General features: G+C 45.0%; 2 long non-coding RNA genes across 2 annotated transcripts; both read left to right on the forward strand.

Annotated features, from left to right (window-relative positions):
• The first annotated feature begins 202 nt into the window (after window positions 1–202).
• Window positions 203–4835, forward strand: LOC142769027 (uncharacterized). The gene is made up of 2 exons (XR_012885611.1): window positions 203–1199; window positions 3852–4835. It is a non-coding gene; the product is annotated as an uncharacterized LOC142769027 (long non-coding RNA).
• Window positions 4836–8312: 3477 nt separating this feature from the next.
• Window positions 8313–10643, forward strand: LOC142768516 (uncharacterized). The gene is made up of 2 exons (XR_012885324.1): window positions 8313–8603; window positions 10431–10643. It is a non-coding gene; the product is annotated as an uncharacterized LOC142768516 (long non-coding RNA).
• Window positions 10644–19292: the final 8649 nt, after the last annotated feature.

Genomic DNA, 19292 nt, shown 5'->3' on the forward strand with positions numbered 1-19292 from the left:
ACAGGATTACTGTATCTCTTAGGTTCGGCGTACATCCGCCTTCCTACTGTTCACTCTCCTTCGTCCGGGTTTTTTTTCGCACAACCCAAATAGTTGTTCAAGAATGCACAAACTTGTCCAAACTAAAGCTTTTCTGACTTTTGTATTTCCCGCTTACAGTACTTCAATATTTAGATGCGATATCAGATACGTGGCTATCTCGCTGTGCATCGACGGGTCATGACATGAATCTGCAAGAATGATTCATAGGGCGTTTCTTCGTGGCGCGTGTACACGTGGACGAATAGTGAATGAGGGCGCTAGCAACGTTTAGCGCTACAAAAGAGAACGTTCAATATAAATTTATTCAGTCGGTCCTTTGAGCTTACCTCCGTCAAACGCGTCCGCCGCTTCGGGCAGTGCGAGGAACCAGCGATTCTCAAGGAACAGCTTCCAGCCCTCGAGCTACGCCTGTTGGACCTTTGTACACCTTGAACGATGACCGATAAAGACATTGGCGTAATATGTACCGTACTCGATCTTCGCATGAGTGAAGGGGCGGTGCAGTCTCTGACCACCGCCAATATCTGGTGGCTTCCCGACATCCAATACGAACCAAAACAAAGAGCAATTGGCTGCATTCGCAAAGCACTGACAGGTTTCGACGGCGTTCACCACAGGCTTTTGGCTATAGCCTCGCTCTACTGCTTCCTTGTGGAGAAGGAGGTGTTGGAATGTTGGCATTTGTACAGCTTCTGCAGTGTTCCCAGTACGGTGATTGACCGGTTCTCCCTGCCTGATAAAATGGCGCGCTTTCTGAAGCAGCTGAACGATTCTACAGTGTGCGAGAAGATTGAGCGCGAAGACACTGTGTACGCTTGCATTATGACGGCACAGGCACCGCCCCCCGTTGCGGACCACAATGTGATTTGCTTGTGCATCCCACGTACTCTGCCGTTCGTGTTCGTCCACGTCTTAGCTAAGAATGTGACTTTCAGAAACTGTTTGCAAAGAGCTTTCGGGCGACCCATCAAGGATCTGCAGGCCGGGCAACCTGTCGGGGACCTGGGGAAAGCAATCGTCAAAGCCCGCCAAATGTATAAGGACAGGGCAGCACAAGCATAGCCGGAAGGACTTCATTGGTCCTCGACCAATCGTCGATTTTGACGAAGTACCGCCGACGTTACGGGAGTTGCACCACGGAAGACGGCGGCCATTTCGTGAGAAACACCTTTCCTTATGTTATCTAATAAGCCTAGAGTTACTATATCTGATGCGTGGCTACTGGTGTCACGGGATCTTCGTGCTTATTCGCATAATCGAAGTAAGATCTATGTAGTGCCCGATGATGCAGCTTTGTGTCTTTCTTGCCGTTGCACACCGAGTAACATTATATTGCCTAACCCTTGCGCTATATGTGCTACTGGATATACACAAAATTCGAACTTTACGGCTAAGAATTCATTATAGCGCCGGTAGTATACGGCTGCGGAACCTTATGTTTCTGCAGTTCACCCAATTAAATAACATATAGAAAAAAATGTTTTATCGCTAGGATGAAGCGATGAATGCCTTGAAAAGAAAACTGGAATGTTACTCCAAGTAAAGCTACGAGCTAATTCTTTCGAACTAAATTTCGCGTAACTTGGCAACATGCTGGCCGCACTGGTAATCGAAGTGGTTTTTGTACAGTCAGTTCTCTAAGCTCGAAGTAAGAAACTAATGCGGCATGGCAGGCTTGTTGAGGATCCACAGCTGCAAGCGTATAATATATCATATGTCTATCACAGGTGTGTAATGTATCATAAGTATCATGTGGTGGTTTTGGGACGTTACATCCGACATATCAATCAAGCGTATGGGTTCCTCTAAAGCGGGACGAAGAAAGAGCCACAAAACGCAGTTACACAGTGCTGCTCTGTTTGTTCTGTGGCTCATAAACATAACCCACAAGTTACGTGTCGGGAATTGTTTAAAGTTAGCGCTGTGTATGTGCCTTACGTGCCTCTATTGTTGCCCCGGCGTGAATACGGCACACGTTTTGAGCTATCGAGGTAAGCGCTCAGCGCATGATATGCTCACCCACCGATTTCTGATGACAGCCCGCGATAGCGCGTGCCGGCGCTCGAGACCGTACTCCTGCAAGGGAAGTTCGCAATTGCTGATCCTGAAATGCCATCTCTTCCCTTCCCCCCTCTTCTCTCTTTCCTACAAGAAAAAAGCCAGGGAGTTTGCTGCAATTGAGCTGTCATTACGAGAAGTTAGCGCAAGCGAAGTGATTTGGTTGCAAGCGCGCTTTTTGCAACGAAGATGACCGCCTCGTTCTATACCCTGCTTGAGCTGTGTTTGTCTCCGGTGATGTGAGGGTTTTTATCGCGCGTAGGACGCGCGACGTGCAGGCCGATGTTGCTTACTAGAACTTTTACGGTAAATGATGGCGAAGCGAAACACAAGTAGGTCGTGCCCGTCCAATTGTCACTGTAATGATGATTGCCGCATGACTGCTTGCCTGTCAGAATTAATGTGGTATCTCTAGGGGAATCACCCTGAGAAACAAACAGTAATGCCAAGAAACGCAAACAGATTCTATTTGTAGTAATTAAGGAATACATATAAAGAAAGTGTACCACGAAGTATGTTGTCGCTAGCGGGCAAGGACCGAACCAGCAGTTACGAAATGGGGCATCTACCGATTCCGCTACAGTGGTGGTCGTACAACCGCCCACTTCATCGGGTACACCTGAACACATAGAGCAGGAAGTGTTATTCGGTGCTGATGGCAGCCATGGCGCCGAGTGCGGAACATTCTTTTGCGGCGTTCTGGCGTAAATCGGCATTGCATCACTCAAGAGTTCGCTGGTTCACTCTTTGCCGGTGGGCAGTTATCTTTTTGTTCACAATATTTTCTGTATGCTTCTACCCTAACTACTACAAATAGAGCCGGGTGTGCTTTTCTTTGCATTACTGTGTGTTTTCGTAAAATTTTCTAGACGAACAAAAAACTGGACCATTAAAAATTTCCTTCTTTACCTGCAAATGTGCTGTGTAATCAACGTCCCCTAAACACATTGACCTCTTTGCTTGAATTCTGATTATTCTTGATTATTACCAAAATTATATAGGGTCAAAATTATCACTCTTTTCAGATAATGACGATGACCTGGTACGCCCTTTAATCGTGTCAAACAGATATTGCGGCAGCAAGGTAAATGCGGATGGCAAAATGCGCGGCTGGAGTGTACATCATACGTGTAGGAATAGTACACATTAGCGTCCAAAGTGACACCGCACAAACCGTTGCTACCGAGTACCATCAGGTAAATATTCAGGCTTATTCGTAAAAAAATGAAAATCAAGACTACCGGTAATTGAGCATTAAAATAGGGTTCCTTCAAAGCCATAGCATCCGTGATATGATTCCACAACGAAAGAAAGTTCTGAAAAATGACTTCATTTATGTGCCGTACAGTCGCTGCAACAAATATTTATAACTCACAATTACTGAAAGACAAAGCAATGTATTAAATTATTGGCAACAAACTGCTATATGACGTTCGTGAACTTGTTCAGTGCGACGCCCCCCCCCCCCCCCTCCTGATTGTGAAGAGCCATCAACTGCCACGCCTGTCCTGGCCTGTCGTGTGTGCCAGCATAGTATTACCAGCTGCTACCAGTTATTTATGACTACTGCCACATAAAGCTTGTGTTATATCAACTCATGTGTAAATAATCAGTTCGGACTTAAAAGTGTTGCCTAATAGGTTTTCAATGATAGCTGTGGAGTCCTCTATGAAATAGTGCTGCCAATGTCGGCCCATATGTCAGCTGCCAAAAACTAAATGGTGCCTTTTCTACCATTTTCCTTCTTCTAGGACGCCTGAGCCAGGATGCGAACAAAGACCAAATGTTATTTTGTAGACAGTGGGTGCAACGAGATCTTCAACGACAGGTACAAGCGTGGCTCTACTGCGACGGTTGGACCAATCAGATGCACGCTCTTGGCCCTGGTCTGCTTAAGTTTCTGGTTGACAAGAGAGACTATTGCGCGTGTTTGGTCACCACCTGGGCGTGGAATAGAAGACTTCCTGTTTAAAGTATGATAGAAGATTCTGCGTATTTGACTGGGAATGTGTGACGTACAAATGTGCCATGCTTTGAGCCAGCAGTATCGGACTTTTGAATTGCTTTGTAACGTGCATGTTTTAAGTGACGTGGTGGCAGTCAAATGTCACTGAAACTGTTTATATCGCCAAATAGGAACACATGGGAGCTTTCCAAGTAGTTTCCACTTTTAGCGTTTATTTTGGGTGTCAGTTAGCATTACGATTCCATAAAACAAGTGGAATAGTGGTGTTTCAAATATATAAGGAAACAGATGGGTCTGAATATTTTAGCCGAATGTTTAATGGATGCTCAGCCGAATATCAGTATGTAAACTCTAAAATAAGGAAGTATCCATGAGCTCTTCCCACTGCTCTCAAGCCAGTGAGCATAATACTGCTCCCAGAACGAGCTTTTGCGCGTATTTTTGATAGCCCACTTTTGGTGGATGCTTTCCCGAGTAGAGCAACTATATCCGATGTTGGCAAGGTGTGTTGTTTGATTTTGCAATACTTTTATAGCAACCCTGTACGGCGATATTATAATGGGACCTGTTTTAATCAACCTCCATTTTTCCGCTTCACGTAGGATTTCTTTATTACTGGCTGGAAAATGTTTGAATTGTTCCGTTAATGAATCTTTATTTCGGTTGAAATAACTCTATGAATGTCAATGCCTGGCTGCAGCAGTGTAATCCGAATTGTTGGCATTTTGAATTGTGCTCCTAAATAAAAAGAACGTATTGTGCAGACAAATGTGCATCTTATTTATCTCTTAAAACTTCTACAAATGACAGCCACTGAATATTAGTTCAATTGTTATTTGAATGAAGGAAGCCCCACCTCAGAAATAGAGGGACTATACCATTGATAACGCAGGAGAAATACCGGCTATTACCGTTCTGTAAGCAAGCGGTATTCTTCAAACAAGACACGATCTGGGAATATCCGAACAGACGAATGGCTCTTATTACTCCAACACTATTATGCATTATGCAGGTGCAATTTGTGACAGGCCCCAATTAATTAAATAAACAAAGCTTTTTCCCAGCATCCTCTGTGCACGCCATTATTGTTTAGTGCAGCTCCTGCGCTGCATGTAAAGCCGCATTTGCGATTCCACACCCCTACACGTGTTTTGATGTTTCGCACTTGCTTGCGTTCTCCGAAATATGGTTGTTAAAATTTAAGTCGTGGCGCGCGCGAAGTTGTGAGGTGCGCGTCTTCATTAGTGAAGATCTTGAGTACAATGCCCAAAGGGACGATGCGGATAACATTCAACTACCGAGTGCTTGCTCGATGCCAGCGGAAACGATGTGCTCTGCAACGATGCAGTAGTAACACACATATGTCTGGCAAATCATGCCTTCTAGAAGAGAAACAAGGGCGGCGGTTAGCAGTACAGGGGTCGTTCGAGTTTCGTACATATCAGTATTCCTATGACCCTGTTTCCTATGACGTAGGACCTAATTTACGCGTGTTATCAGGGAGCAGATCGCGTAGCTATCGATAGCGCTACAATTCGCATTCATGCACTCGCGTACGTGAGGGTAGTTTATCGGAGCACGAAGCAAAACAGGAGCATGAAGCGTCTGAAATCTTTTAAAGACGATAGTCGTTCTTGGGGACCTTCTACGCAAAAATTTTGGTCTGTCTGTCTTTACATTTGTCTGTTTGTCCATTTTTAACGGCACCGGGTGCTTAAAACAGCCGACCCCATCCACAGCGCCCACCAATGTCGCCCAAGCTTCAGCGTTCACACTTGTGCAATTGTTTAATAAAAATCAATTATTACGCATGTCTGGGGCAACATAACACGCATATACTCTGCATGTGGATGTTTTGCTAGGAAAGGCATACATAAATAGTTTTAAGGAATGTAGCGCTTATCACGCTGCGCTGACCATGCAACGCTTGCACGATAGCCGAGTGTTTACAACGCCTTGCTAAAGGCTGGTGCACACCGGCGACTAGCAGCAGTCGCGCGACCATTTTCGACTGGTCGCAAACAGTCACGAACGGTCGCAAAGCGACTGCTTTGGCTAGTCGCTTTCTGACAGATTTTTTAGTCGCGCGACTGTGGTCGCAAAGCAGCTGGAACCAATCAGCGATGCTCAATTTTTGTTGTTTGTTTTTTCATTGCGCCGGCGAGAACGGATAAAAATAAGAAATTCGGCGCGCTCGGTTTGCTCCGCCCACTCAGCTGGCGGCGATCAGCTGATCGGCGCCGGTCTCCAGAGTTTTCGCTGATAACGAGATCCGGAGATGGCTCTCCACTATTGCGACTTCCGGTCGCTCGCATGCAGCCACTGCCGGTGTGAACATCAGTCGCTTTTTGGTCGCCAAGACGGGCGCACACACCCATCTCAGAGCCACGCGCTTCGTTTTCCAAAAAAACTGCCAGATGGCGCTCTTGTCTCACGTGTGACGTGACTTTATGCGCTAGTTCGCCTCCATTGCACGCTCGAGCCATTCTAACGCAGCGCGTCTAGAATACCATTAACCAATTTTCTTGCGCAGAACATCAAATCAATGTTTTGTTCACTCTCTCCACACGCGAGACTATCGTCTTTCAATGACATTTGCAGATTAACATGCAGATACGGGGCCATTTTTTGTTCTTTTATTCATTTAGGTTTAACACAGTGAACATGCCTACTCATCAACTGATTTAAAAAAAAAGAGCATTTTCTGAGTTGGCTTCCTATCGAATATCGCCGATGAGTCATCCTTACTCAGCCCGAGGAGATTGGCGTGCTCGAAAGTTCCAGAACATTCTAGTAGAAGTGAATGTTCAGGTCGCGGGATTGAATCCCGGCTGCAGCGGCTGCATTTCCGATGGAGGCAGAAATGTTTTAGGCCCGTGTGCTCAGAATTGGGAGCAAGTTAAAAAACACCAGGTGGTCGAAATTCAAGGAGCCCTCCACTATGGCGTCTCTCTTAATCATATGGTGGTTTTGGGACGTTAAACCCCACATATCAATAAATCAATCAGGAGTGAATGTTAATGCTTCTCAGGTAGTGTAGCTACAATACCACTGGTTGTTGATAATCACTGGAGTTCCCATCGATAGGAACGTTTGTACCGTTCTAACTATATCACAAATAATAAAGTAGAAGACTCCTGGATAAAGCACAAGCTCGTCATTTTAAGCGCTGAAAGCATGGAAGTTCTGAAATAGAAAAAAAACTAAATGGTCCCAGCGCGAGGGACGCCTAAGGGGAGGGACCCTGTAATTTCAACCACTCGTTGTTCCATCCCGATCACCAGCATCTAAACACACGGCAGTCGAGCATTTAGAGTTATCGAAATTCTGCCGTGATTTAATTCCATGACCTTAGAACCAGGAATCGAGAAAGATAGGCGCTAGACCAACACTGGGGGGTCTTTTGAAAAACTAGGTAAGGTACAAATGACCTACACAGTTTCGCGAGGTTCCAATCATCGCGTAATCGTTCCTGACTTTTTGATTTGTCGCTAAGAGTACTTGCGAAACATGGAGGCGATATCACGCAAGTGGCTACCTGGGTGTATTTAGACGGGTCATGACGTGGATGTGCAAGATATGTTAATGAAGCGTTTTTTTGTGGCGCATGCTCACGTGGTCAATGTGTGAATGAGTGTGCTTGCAACTGGCCACCTTTTGCCCTGCAGCAGAGTATATGCCAAGTCGATTTATTCAGTTGCTCCCCTGAGCTTGCCTCAGTCCAACGCGTCTACAACTTCAGATGGTGCGATGAACTGCCGAATCTTACGGAACAGCTCCCTGCTGTTATTAGGCTAAGCCTAACCACTGGTACACCCTCAACGATGACCGAAAAAGACATTGATTTGATATGCAGTTCATTCGATCGCATGACTGAAAGAGAGGTGCAGTCTTTGAGCGAAGCCCACATCTGGTGGCTGCCGGATATTGAATCCGTACCGAAAGTCGAAGCGACCCGCTACGTTCGCCATGCCCTAAGAGGCTTCGAGAGCGTGCACAGAAGGCTCTTGGCCATGGCCTGGCTTTACTGCTGCCTCGCAGAGAGGCAAGTGTTGGAAAGTTGGTACACGTATCGCTTCAGCCGTGGCCCCAGTGCGGTGGTTGACCGGTTCTCACTGCCCGATAAACTAGCGCGTTTTTTGAAGGAGCGGGGCGACTCTACAGTATGCGATAAGACTCAGCGCGAGAACGCTGTGTACGCTTGTATTATGACCGCTGAGGTGCCGCCCAACTCTGCGGACCACAATGTGCTGTGGTTGTGCATTCCACATGCGCTACCCTACGTGTTTGTATATGTGCTAGATAAGAAGACGAGCTTCAGCAGCTTTTTCAAAAGAGCTTTCGAGCAACGCCTAATGAATCTGCAGGTCGGGGGACCGCTTAAACATCTAGGGTTCGCAGTTGACAGCACCCACGAAAAGAATTAGGTGACAACAGCACACGTCGCCGAAAGGACATGCGGCTCTAGAAATCGCTGATTTCGACAAAGTGTCGCCGACATGGCTGGAGGATTGCCATGGGAGACAGCATGAACTTCGTAAGAGACACTTTTTCTTATGACATGTAATAAGCCTAAATTTAATTTATGAGATTCGTGGCTGCTGGCGTCACGGAATGCTTGCGCTTATTCACATAATGTCAGATCTATATGTTGTCAGAGTAGGCTGCTTTGTGTGGCGATACATTTCTTTTGACAATAGATCGCTCAGCCCTCATGCTATTAGGGATACTATATGAGATTAAAATTTATACGGCCTGCGCCGCCGGGTTGTCTAGTGGCGAAGGTACTCAGCTGCTGACCAGGAGGTCGTGGGATCATATCCCGGCTGCGGCTGCTGCAGTTTAGATGGAGGCGGAAATGCTGTAGACCCACGTGCTCAGATCTGGGTCCACGTTAAAGAAACGGTAGTGCATGGTTGCAATTTCCGGAGCCTTCCACTATGGCGTCTCTCATAATCGTATGCTGGTTTTGGGACGTTAAACACCACAAATAAATCAATTTCTGCTGCCTATACGTTTAATCATCCGTTGTACCTGCAGTAGTGCGGGGGCTGAAGCTAATATTGTTTCAAAAGTACTCACTTGAAATAAAAGACAAGTAAATGAAGGTTGCTTCACCGCGACGGCAAGGCAATGGATGCCTTAAAGAAAAAAAAAGGTAAAGTTACCCCAAGTGAAGTTGCAGCGTAACGCCATAGTGGAGGGCTCCGAAAATTTCTACCACTTTGGGTTCCTTAACGTGCACCCAAATCTGAGCACACGGGCCTACAACATTTCCGCCTCCATCAGAAATGCAGCCGCCGCAGCCGGGATTCGATCCCGCGATATCATATGTGTATTATATGATATGTGTATCATATAATATGTTTGTCATATGATGTGTGTGTGGGAAGCTATCTTTTCGTCCACTATACTTTCTGTACGCATCTATCTTAATTACTACAAATAGAGCCCGGTGTACTTTCCTTGGCATTACTGTGTGTACTCATAAAATATTCTAACGAAAAAAAACTGGACCATTTAAAAATTATTTCTTTATTTGGCAATGGGTTTTGTAATCAACGTAACTTACGCCCATAGAACTATGTGCTCAAATTCGGAGTAATGTTGATTATTACCGTAATTATATCAGTCCTGACCGATAATGACGATGACGTGGTACGCACTTTAATCGTGTCAAACAGGGACTGTGGCAGCAAGGTAAATGCGGATGGCAAAATGCGCAACTGGAATGTACAGCACTCATGTGGGAATAGTACACATCGGCGTCCAAGGTGACACCGCACAAACCGTTGCTACCAAGTACCATCAGTTATAACTTCGAGGTTATTCGTAAAGAATGAAAATCAAATGACTACCAGTAATTGAACATTAAATAGGGGTTTCTTAAAAGCCATAAGATCCGTGATTTGAATCTACAACGCGAGGTAGTTTGGCAAAGTTCTTAAGGAATTTCAATTATGTGCAGTACAGTCACTGCAAGAAATATTTATACCTCACAATTAGTGAAAAAAAAACAAGTCACTGTGTTAAAGTATTGACAAAAAACTGTATATGACGTTCATGGTAACAATTAGTGCACCTTCAATTGTGAAAGAGCCCTGGACTTCCACGTATGTCCTGGACCGTCGTGTGTGCCAGCATAGTATTATCAGCTGTTACCAGTCACTATTTTTGGCTGCTGCCACCTAAAGCTTGCGTTATATCCAATCGTGCGTAAATGATCAGCATGAACTGGAAAATGTTGCCTCATAGGGGTTGAATGAGAGTTGTGGCGTCCTGTATGAAATAGTGATGCCAATGCTGGCCCATGTCGGCTGCCAAAAACTAAATAGTGCCTTTTGTATCATTTTCCTTCTTATAGGACGCCTGAGCCAAGATGCGAACAAGGACCAAATGTTATTTTGCGAACAGTGGGCGCAACGAGATGTACAATCATGGCTCTACTTGGACAGTTGGACCAATCAGATGCCCGCTCTTTGCCCTGGTCTGTTAAAGTTTCCGGTTGACAAGGGAGACTGTTGCGCGTGTTCGGTTACCACCTGGGCATAGAATAGAAGACTTGGCGTTAAAAGTATGAATGAAGATTCTGTCTATTTTACTGAGAATATGTGACGTACGAATGTGCCATATTTCAAACGAACGCCATCCGTCGGACGTTTGCACTGCTTCGTAACGTGCATACGTTTAATAACGTGGTGGCACTCAAATGTCACTAAAAGTGCTTAAATCGCAGAACAGGAACACTTGTAAGGTTTCCATGTATTTGTTTTAACTTTTAGCGTCAAACAGGGGTGGCGGTTAGAATGATGATTCTATAAAACAGGCCGACTAGTGGTGTTTTAAGTATATAGGAAAATAGATGGGCCTGAATATTTCAGCCAAACATTGACTAAATGCTCAGCCAAATAGGAGTATGTAAACTGTAAAATAAGGAATTAGCCATGAGCTCTTCTCACTATTACGCTCTCAAGCCAGTGACCATATTGCTGCTCCTAGAACAAGCTTTTGCACGTATTTTTGATTGCCTAGTTTTGGCGGTTGCTTTGCCGTGTAGATCAAACTTATCTGAAGCTGTATTGTTTTATCTTCCAATACGTTTATTGCTACCTGTACGACAATTTTGTAATGGGACCTGTTTTATGAACCACTATTTTATCGCTTCACGTGGGATTTCTTTATTACTGGCTGGAAGATGCTCGGATTGTTACATGAATAGTTCGTTAATTCTGTTGAAATGATTTTATGAATGTCAATGCCTGGCTGTAGCAGTGTTGTCTGAATTGCTGACATTTCTAATTCTTCCCCTAATTAAAAATAACGTATTGTGCAGGAAAAAGTGGAACTCTTTTATCTGTAAAACGCCTACGAATCACAGCCACTGAATATCACTTCACCTGTTATGTGAATGAAGTAAGCACCACCGCCCCGCCACAATGGTCTAGTGGCTAAGGTACTCGGCTGCTGACCCGCAGGTCAAGGGTTCGAATCTTGGCTGCAGCGGCTGCATTTCCGATGGAGGCGCAAGTGTTGTAGGCCCGTGTGCTCAGATTTGGGTGCAGGTTAAAGAACCCCAGGGGGTCGAAACTTCCGAAGCCATCCACCACGGCGTCTCTCATCATCATATAGTGGTTTTGGGACGTTAAACAGCACATATCAATCAAGGAGCCACCACCTCAGAAATAGGGGAATCATACCACATATAACGCAGAAGAAATACTGGCTATTACCGTTCGGTAAGCGGTTTTCTTCAAAGCAGAACACGATCTGGGAATATCCGAACATACAGATTACACTTATTACTCCAACACTATTATGCAGCTGCAATTTGTGGCAGTGACCTATCTATTAAAAAAAAAGCTTTTTTCTAGCATCGTCTGCGCACGCCATTATTATTTAGTGCAGCTCTGGCGCTGCATGTAAAGCCAAGCTGATAAAATTCAATTGCGATTCCAAACCTCTACACGTGTTTTGGTGTTTCGCACTTGTGTTCTCTAAAATATGGTTGTTAAAATTTAAGTCTTGTTGTGCGCGATGTTGTGAGCTGCGTGTCTTCATTGTTGGTTGTCTGCAGTACACTGTCCAATGGAACGAAGCGAATAACATTCTGCTAACGAGTGCTTGCTCGGTGCCTGCGGAAACGATGTGCTCTGCAACAATGCAGTAGCAACACACGTATGCACGGCTGCCCATGTCTTCTACATAAGAAAGAAGGGCGATGGTTAGAAATACTGTGATCGTTGGACTTACGTAGATATCAGTATTCCTATGACCCGGTTTTCTTTTTGAACACCAGGGCGCAATTTACGAGTGTTATGGGTGAGCAGATCGCGTAGCTATCTATCGCATTACGACTCGCCTTCAGGCACTCGCGTACGTGAGGGTATACTTTATCGGAGCACGAAGCAAAACAAGAGCATGAAGTGTCCAAACTGATTTCGTGCTTAGTATACCCACTTGATAAAAGGAGCAGTATCTTCACCATTTGTAATGGGTTCCTGATGCGCACGAAAGGAGCAGACTGGGGGTTCTGGTTAAACCAATAATCGGGCCGAAGTTAGGGCCACATAAACGTAAAGTAAATCAGACTCTGGCCCTGTTAGCGGTAGAGAGAGTATCGGCTATCGATCAACTGACATGCGGCGAAGCGCAGCCGCATTTATACAAGTGTCGCCGAATAATCTAGCTGCACTGGTCTCTGCGCAAGCTCTAGAATAATCTGGAGTGTTCGTGCCTTGCGGGTAATCTTAACAGAACGATCTACAATAATCAAGAACCTTCCGGAGCAATAAGGTGCAGTTTGCACTGAGCATTCCTGACCCAGGCTTTATGGGCGAAAATTGAATAAAACAAAAGTGAAAATTAGAAACTTGCATTGAACGCTCGTCCTGTCTTTTTTGTGCGTGTGTGGTTAGTTTAAGAATCTAATTGTTCTCATGGAATTGCAAACTGAATAGGATTTAATGAGAACTCGTGGCTTCAGTGTCCTGAGTATTCGTGCCTCTCACATGATTTTTAGTTCTGATGCATTATTTCTTTTTTTGATAAGCATGCACAAAGTAATTAGCTTGACCCTTGCATCGTCAATGAATCTGATGAATGGAGCTTAGGGTTGGTGAACAGCAAAAAATATTTTGCCAGCGCCACACAATTGCTCCGGCCAGCTGGAGTAAAAAGTTTTCTCCGTAGGTCCGGAGTAAAAGTTACTCCGAATAAAGAAGACACAATAAAACAGGCATTTTACATCTCCTCGTAGTAATTTTTTTTTCTCACTGACAATGTACATGGGTGAACCATTCCGGTTGGCATGCGAAAGCGTGCTAGCCTAGCAGATCCATGCTAGCAGTGTATACATGGTTAACTACAGGCCGACTCATTGTCAACCGGAAGCAGCATTCGGAAACAAATGTTCTCCCTCGCTTTATAGAAGAATGCAACACATCGGTTTTCTTGGAACCCACGAACTGCGGTACCTGTGCCGGTGGCCACGCGTTCTGAGTGTCCTATGTCAACGCGTGAGCATTGTACTTCTCCGCAGAAAGCGGGAAACTTATTTCACGTGCACAATACTCTTTTAACCACGTAAGATATTTTTGTTCACAACACTAAGGGCGTTCTCATTGAACAAATCCGGAAAAGCATCAAAACAACCTACCTAGTCAGCTTGTACCTAAATAAAATTGTTCATGACACCGCGCTGTTGAGACTTTGCCACACCTATTGTCCGAGCTGAACATTTGGACACAAAATTTTAGGCTGAACCTTTGAATATGCAGTCCAAACCACCTAGCAGACATCTTTCTCGGTCCTGGCTGGCTTTTGCTGGTAAATCTCGGTTGACGATCACTAGCTCAGGGGCAGAAACCTGTCGTTGTACCACACATTTTCGACCCTTTTGCAGTACCTTTTAAATGTCTTCAAGTAGCTTTGTATCCTCGGTAACAATAATGTCTTGACTTCTTTCGTCCATCATTTCCTTTTTATCTTTATTAACGACGTGAACACACCAATTTACCTTGATTCAGTTAGCAGAGCTACAAGAGTCTTGACAATCCTTAGTTTATGAGCGGCAAGGCGCTGTGGGTATGCCTACAGGTAAATAAAACTTTGTCAGTCGCAGAACGATCTTACTTGGTGCCGCAATGCCGTTTTCAGAATTTTGAGTACTGTTGTGTGTATGTGTGAGTGTCTAGAGCGATTTACTTGAGTGCCTAGTTGCGATGACTTACTTGACGCGTTACTAAATAGCCTACCAGCCAGTTTTAGTAAACTACGATATGGCTATGAGGGATGCCACAGTGTATGGTACAGAAAATACGAACACCAAAGATTCCTTAAAACGCACAAAATGATTGGAGGCCTTGCAAAATTTCCGCGCCATACTCGATTTTGTACTACCTCCGTGATTGGCTCACCTTTGACAAAGCTACATACAAGTGATAATGACACCATGTGGCATGACGCCTTTTGACATCACAGTATAGGTGTGGTAGAAACATCCTTACTTCCGGAAATTTGGCAATCTAAGACGTTATGATGATGTTATTTAGTAGCATCGTCACGTGATGATTCATTTGCATGACTCGCCGTCCCAGCGACGATCAATTTTTGCCTTCGGTGTGTCACAAAAGGCATAATAGCAAATGGTACAACAGGAGGAAAGTTTAAGCGGAAAGACAGGGAGGTTAGCCAGTGCTTAGACCGGCTGGCTACCCTGTGCTGGGGAAAAGGGTGAGGGGAATGAAAGATGTTAAAAAGAAATGTTGCGAAGAGAGGGAGAAATTAAAAAAAAATTGTGACAGAGGAAAGGCAACATCAAAGAGTATAAGACACTAAAGTCTGTCTCTGAGGCCAGTTGTCCGCAAAAAGCGAAGCAAAGCTTTCAAAGCCTTCTGGGCTGAGGATGGGCTCGGCCAATGACCCAGAATCCTTTGTTCCGACAAAGGCCAATCGTCTAGTCTATCCAGAGCTGCAGTGAGTTCTTGTCTTTGCGCTTTGAAATGGGTGCACTCACACAGAAGGTGCGCGATTGTTTCTTCGCAACTGCAGTAAGTGCATGTAGGAGAGCTGGGCATCCCGATGAGATAAGAGTATGCGTTTGTGAAGGCCACTCCAAGCCACAGGCGGCATAGAAGAGTCTCCTAAGCTCGAGATATGCTTCGGGGAAGACGAAGCTGCAGATCGGGATCCAAGTTATGCATGCGCGCGTTTGTGAAGTCTGTTGAGTTCAACTGTACCAGTGTGAGGTCACGTACAAGCGAACGAAGTCTTGTAGCTGCGTCGGTTCTTGAGAACGGGATGGCTGTGTATTGTGTACCATCGTGTGCAGATCTAGCGGCCTCATCTGCGCGGTCATTGCCATATATACCGCAATGACCTGGTATCCACTGATACACTATGCTGTGCTGTTTTTCGGTTGCTTAGGGATGAAAGAAGCCTTATTTCAGCTACTAACTGTTCATTAGGTCCATGGCGAAAAGGTGATTTAAGGCATTGAAGAGATGCCTTCGAGACCGAAAAGATCGACCAAATTCCCGAAGGTTCTTTCACTATAAACTCCAGAGCTGCACGAATGGCTGCAAGTTCTGCAGCTGTCGACGACGGCAAATGCGATGTCATGAATTTAATTGTGATGTGCCTCGCGGGAATAATCACCGCCCCTGCAGAGCTTACTGAAGACACCGAACCATCCGTGCAAATGTGAAGGCGTCCGTTGTGCTTCTCTTGCAGGAAAAGCAATGTGGTACAACAGGCGTTTCGCATGGCAATGCAGTAGTTTTTATGCGTTCAAAATTGAATATATGTATTGCTGAACATAATCATGCAGTGCATGTATGCCTTTTACACAAAGCATGCCATTCACAGGAGCGTGCGAGCAGTCTGCATCGGAGTTCCTTTTACACTCAGAGCAATGGCACATCCCATACACAACCCACCCGGCATACTCAAAACACAAGTTGCTAATACTCTTACAAACCACCATTGCCAGAAAATTCTTGCTGCGATTCTTGCTGCTTAGGACATTTCAATTAAAAGATACTGTGGTAGCGCTTGCACAACAATCTTAAGGCGCAAAATACCTTTCAGTAAGCACTCCGGTTACAGTTTTTCGTACGCTCGTGCACGTACACCGAAGAACAGGCTGAGAAGGCTTGAATATTGTGATTTATGTAGTAGGGCACGTACTTTATTATTGTTTCTTAGTTCATTTTCATTCATCGAGGGCGGCGCCCAAAATAAAACACACAAGAGTGCATGAGTAAGTTACACCTCGCCTGCCTTTCGTTCTACAAGAGTTTATTTTCATTGTTTGCCACGACTGTATGAATTGCTTGCTCGTATTTATAATCGCAATTCACGTGCATTGTCCATTCTTGGTGCACTGGGATATAAAAGCTTGTCTACACTCCTTGTGCATATGTGAGGCAGTACTAGCACTGACCCACACTGTGCATATACCTTGATCTGCAGAAAAAAATTAAGCACACCTAATTAGAATACGCTGTAGTACTCCAACATTTGTGTAATAAGCGAATAATGATAAATGTTGTGTAACCAGTGGAGCCCTACAATTGATAACAGCTTTTGAACATGAGCATTATCGACACTACAATTATCATTGGCTTGACTTTCCCGATATGTAGGTTAAGTAATCTTAAGGTACAGATATGCTTGCTGGTGGAACCAAAAATATCGGCTTTTGACAAAGTAATATCATACGTTAGAATATGCTTTCACAAATTAGCTAAGAAATAACAGTTGCTTTACACAAAACCACACGTGACAAGAGAGAGAGAGAGAGAGAAATAAATAAAAGGAAGAGACAGGGAGGTTAACCTAGACGAACTGGTTTGCTACCCTGTACGGGGGTGGGGAAAAGGGTCGGGAAGAGGATACAAATAGATAGATAAAAAATAAATTAGAAAAAAAACCACATGCGCACACATTCAGGGAGTTCCGATCACAGCCGATTAGACAGGCTGGTTGAACGCAAGAAGCGTAGGAGAGCCTTCACAGCCTCTTTCTGCGACATACAGTCCTGTCGGCAGCGCAGGATTCTTTCGAAACAGGCTGGTTGTCCAGTTCATCTAGTGCATTGCAGAGTGTCTGTCTCTGCGAGCAGTATTGTGGGCATTCACACAGAATGTGCCAAGTTTCTTCATCACTGCCACAATGGTCGCATGCAGCAGTGTCAGCCATTCCTATGTGGAACGCGTACGCATTGGTAAATGCGACGCCCAACCGTAATCTGCACAGCATAGTAGTGTCTCAATGGCATGATTTGGCCGCAAAAGAGACACACACAAGAAAAGGAACACTCAAACGACAAGCACAGGCGGCTGCTTGTCGTTTGTGCTTGTCGTTTGAGTGTTCCTTTTCTTGTGTGTGTCTCTTTTGCGGCCAAATCATGCCATTAAGTAAATACCAACTAGGCCAACAATCAGTATTATTATTATAGTAGTGTCTCGTTGGCACAATTCCGGAGGAATTCGAAGACTAAGAGTTGGGTCCAAAGTACCTAACTGTGCATGGATGAAATGTGACTCGTTCCATTGTGACGAAGTGCGCTTGCGAGCAAGCATGCGGAGTTTCCGTGCAGCGTCAGTTCTGGAAAGCGGAATTGATATTTCATCGCTTTTAGTATGGGCAGAACGGGCAGCTTGATCGGCCCGTTCATTGCTAATTACTTCACAATGACTTGAAAGCCATTGAAAGGCTATTTCATGTCCTTTATCAATAAGTTGGTGAGTCTTTTCTGCAATCTCAAAGTTTGTCACACGTGACAAACATTATTAAAAAGTAAGGTTGATTCACCCTATTGGTTCCAAGCCTGAAGGAAGTGCGGAGTTGAGCAGCCTTCACTGTTTCTCTCGAGTTCCCATTTCCTTTTCCCTCCTGCTTTTTCTTGTTCACATTTCCAGTTTTCCTGCTTTTTCTGCCTATTTCTATTTTCCTGCAATTTTTTTCTTTTCTATATCTTAAGTTTTCTCGTTTGTATACTCTTTCAGTTTTTAAACGTGGCTTGTGTGGTCGTGTTTCCCTAGTTGGAGTAGTAACGCCCACACTTCATATCTTCATGAAGATGCTGAAAGAACAGAGAAAGAAGACTTCTCTTGGCGTGCGCGCACGCTAAATATGCTAAAGTTGGCTATGCTATTTGTAATTTTGCCCATGTTAGCAATTACACGTGGCCTCTGCAGTTCGTCACTGCAGACGTGCGATCTTCTTTCGCATTAGTGATTTCCTTGCATGCTTAGAAATATGCACGCACTGTGTTTAATGATACGAGTTCCTTTTTATCACTTTATGTGTGACGTACTCATAACAAGCGTCCCATACTCCATGCCTTGGATAAGAAGAGCGCGCCACCCACGCAGCAGTATTCTTCATGCCAACCAACCCTCCTCCCCCCCCCCCCCCCCTGATATAGTGGCTGTTTAGCCCCAGCCAACTGCACTGAACAATCGACGAATGTAACGTCGATAAAGAGTGCGTGCTTCCTGCAAATAATGCACGAGAATTTCCTTTCCAGTGAACGTCGTGGCCGCCAGTATATGAAATAACAAAAAAAATGGCAGCATATCTACGGAGTGAATGATGGCGAGTGGGGCGAAGCATTCGTCCGTCCATGCGTCCGTCTGTGTGACCGTCCATGCGTCTGTTCGTGCACCCGTCCCTGCGTTCGTTCATGCATCCGCCCCTGCGTCCGTTCATGCGTCCATTCATGCATCTGTCTGTGTGTCCGTTCGTCCATCTATTCAACACTCCAAGTCCCACCATCTCGACTCTTTTCATCATACATTCCCCATATAGAAGCACCGACATTCAGTGGACATTCCAAGGACTAAACGAGAGGTGGCGCACGCACACTTTCTTACGGCTTGCGCTTCGGGTCTACTTCCCACATTCAACCACCTTGAGTTCATGGTATATACTAGTTCACTGTATTCATGACACTGCGGCCCAATGCTCGCTAAACCTTTCTAGAACCAAGGAGGTTACGTCTAGCGAGCATAACGTAGCAACCTTTTCCTGTCAGATAGTGCTCAATGTACATGCCAGTGGCTGCTAATGTGAAATGAGAGACAGGAGGATTCAGCTTTTAATTTCTTACGGCTTGCGCTTCGTATCTGCTTCCCCCTTTAACCACCTAGAATTCATTCATGGTATCTGCTAGTTCATTGTATTCATGGACCTGCGGCTCAACGCTCGTTAAACCTTTCTA

The sequence above is a fragment of the Rhipicephalus microplus genome, chromosome 8, assembly GCF_043290135.1.
Source record: "Rhipicephalus microplus isolate Deutch F79 chromosome 8, USDA_Rmic, whole genome shotgun sequence".
Taxonomy (NCBI): domain Eukaryota; kingdom Metazoa; phylum Arthropoda; class Arachnida; order Ixodida; family Ixodidae; genus Rhipicephalus; species Rhipicephalus microplus.